Source organism: Euprymna scolopes, chromosome 11, assembly GCF_053919585.1.
Source record: "Euprymna scolopes isolate OS-2025 chromosome 11, ASM5391958v1, whole genome shotgun sequence".
Lineage (NCBI taxonomy): Eukaryota > Metazoa > Mollusca > Cephalopoda > Sepiida > Sepiolidae > Euprymna > Euprymna scolopes.
The window spans coordinates 119816200-119819530 of NC_136492.1; the positions used below are offsets into that span (position 1 = coordinate 119816200).

At 27.2% G+C, this 3331-nt stretch overlaps 1 pseudogene; it reads left to right on the forward strand.

The window, feature by feature from the left end:
- The first annotated feature begins 587 nt into the window (after positions 1–587).
- On the forward strand, positions 588–704 carry LOC145288303 (5S ribosomal RNA; annotated as a pseudogene).
- The last annotated feature ends 2627 nt before the right edge of the window (positions 705–3331 follow it).

A 3331-nucleotide genomic window follows, 5' to 3' on the forward strand; every position in this document is an offset into this window, starting at 1 on the left:
TTCCCAACTGTACTGACATGCAGAAGTTAAGTTTAAGTAAACAGACATCTTGCTACAGTCTCGCTTCATAATACCCCTTCAGCTTATGTCCCCAATAGTAGCCCTCTATTTCAAAGAGACGCTGTGCCTTGTTTGGGGTAAAAAAAAACAAACAAACAAAACTATGTTGATTTTGTAATGTAGCGAACATCGAGCTATATATCACTTACCTTTCAAAGAGTACTATTAAAAACAAAGGTCGAAAAGTTCCCAATTGCTTTACTTTGTATCAAGGGAAATAACTGTACATAATATTCTGAGTTATGTCCCTTGATTAGTTTGAGCACTTTTAATAGTCTGCAATGAGTAAATAATCTAATCGCACAAGGCGTTTAATATGAAAAATTGGCTTTTTAAAAAAAATTGGAAGGAGCATAGTGAATCACCACAGACATTGGCATGTTCGTCTGTACAAATAGATTTAAATTGATATGGCAATAACAGATAGTCACCAGTCGTCACCAGTCATTTTTTTTTTTTTTTTTTTAGTAATAGACGATTTTTTAATTAAAAACATTTTTTTTTTATTAAGGTATGTGTATATGTTTATATACAGCACAATCACGTTTGCACACCGGTTCTCATTCGATCACCGAAGTTAAACAATGTTGAGCCTGGCTAGTACCAGATGAGTGACCATTTAGGAATTCTAGGTGCTGTATGTGCTCTCCGCTTATCTCGGCATTGTTTCCACTCGTCCTGAACCTCCACGCAGCTGGTATTTAACAATGCTGACTCAGGAGAGGCGTAGTTGGAGATTGTACAACTCTTGTCACAAAAATTCCTCGTGCAGGCAGCCGTACAGTGGGTATCCACACTCTGTCAAAACTGAAGAATGAATTCTGAAATACAGCCGCTGGACGAAAAAAGAATCAAAATATAGGCTATATTAAGAGTTAGTTTTGATCGGTTTGATGTAAAGGTGTAAAAGGGAAGGGGGTAAAAGCCCTTTGTAAGTTTTCTTTTTTTGTGAAATCTTAACAATAGATAATTGACATCGATTAATAAATATTCCCCAAATGACAGATTCTTTGGTGTTGTTGAAAGGATTTTAGAAAGTGTAACATTCACAGGAAATATGAACTGAAGCAAATACATTGAGGATATTGCAAAGGCTGCTACAAGGAACGTGGGCTCCCTCTATCATGCTAGAAGACTACTCACACCTAAGAGTATCCTCCACCTCTACAAGGCCACCATTTTCCCATGCATGGGGTATAGTTACCACATTTGGGCTGATGCATCTCCCATTAGTCTCTCCCTCTTGGATAGGATCTAAAAAAAGAGTTTTCAATTTAACAGGTCCCACTTTGTCAACTAAGCTCCAACTCCTGTCCCATCGCTGCAATGCTGCATTCCTGTGTCTTTTTTACAATTATTTTAATGGAATGTGCTCTGATGAACTCATTGCACGTGTGCCCCCTCAGCATACATATCCCTGACAAACCCGCTTAGTAGCAAAATCATGCCCTTTCATTGTTGAGGTCTCTAAATGCCAGAAAGCTTTCTACTCTAATTGCTTCTTTTCTCGAACAGCTAGACTTTGGAATTCCCTGTCTGCTTCCTGCTTCACTGACTCTACTGATATGCAGAAATTCAAATCTAACTTAACCCAACATCTTGTTAATATTTCCAAACCATGGTTCCAATTAGTAGCCTCTTACATCAAAGTGACAATATGCCTTGTTTTGAGTGAAGGTGAGTAAAAACAAAAAAAAATGAGTACAACCTTTCACTTGCAAATCATATCAGATTTGCATTGATTATGATCCATAGTTATTAGACAGCAATTAAACTCAATTATCTAAATTGCAATTTATTCATAAAACCTTTAAATTAGAGACATTTCCTAGAATCAAAATCATGCAATGAATTTTGCTCAAAATTAGAATAAGGATTTACTCATAAGTTGTAGTTTCTTTATACATTGTGGCCCACTTAAAAGTAGCCCACACTCTAATTTTTCTCTAATCAATTTTTTTTTTTCAGATTAAGCTTCCAAATTTCTTAAAAAATAACATTTAAAATTTTTTTAAATATGGTGTTTTCGCTACAGCAGAGAATAATTATTGTATAATGCTACAGCAGAGAATAATGATTGTATAATCCAACGGGTTATTTAAACAATAAAAAATGTTCATCCTCTCTTCTACATTTCTGGGCTACTTTTAAGTAGGCCACTCTGTATCTTGACTTTATTCTTCGTAAGGGGAGATAACAATATTTTGTTCGAGGAATTAATTTTACACACTCTATATTCTAGTTGCATATTATTATTATTATTATTATTATTATTATTATTATTATTATTATTATTATTATTATTATTATTATTATTATTATTATTATTATTATTATTATTATTATTATTATTATTATTATTATTATTATTATTATTATTATTATTATTATTATTATTATTATTATTATTATTATTATTATTATTATTATTATTATTATTATTATTATTATTATTATTATTATTATTATTATTATTATTATTATTATTATTATTATTATTATTATTATTATTATTATTATTATTATTATTATTATTATTATTATTATTATTATTATTATTATTATTATTATTATTATTATTATTATTATTATTATTATTATTATTATTATTATTATTATTATTATTATTATTATTATTATTATTATTATTATTATTATTATTATTATTATTATTATTATTATTATTATTATTATTATTATTATTATTATTATTATTATTATTATTATTATTATTATTATTATTATTATTATTATTATTATTATTATTATTATTATTATTATTATTATTATTATTATTATTATTATTATTATTATTATTATTATTATTATTATTATTATTATTATTATTATTATTATTATTATTATTATTATTATTATTATTATTATTAAGAAGAAGAAGAAGAAGAAGAAGAAGAAGAAGAAGAAGAAGAAGAGAGAGAGAGAGAGAGAGAGGTCTTTTTATACTGAACTGAAGAGTAGTAATTATTTTTTATTCATTAATAACAGTTGATTTTCTACTGTTGTCAAATGCGTGGTAAACTATACCGTATAATCAAAGCAACTAATTGAAGTAAAAAACTTATATATAAAAAAAAAATGCAGTTTTACTTAAATAACAAATAAGCTTTACAATATATATATATATATATATATATATATATATATATATATATATATATATAAATCATAGTTAAGGAATTTAAAATTTGTGATTTGAAAAAGTTAAGTTTCAAATATAGAAATTTGATTGTATGCAAGACAAAGAATACAG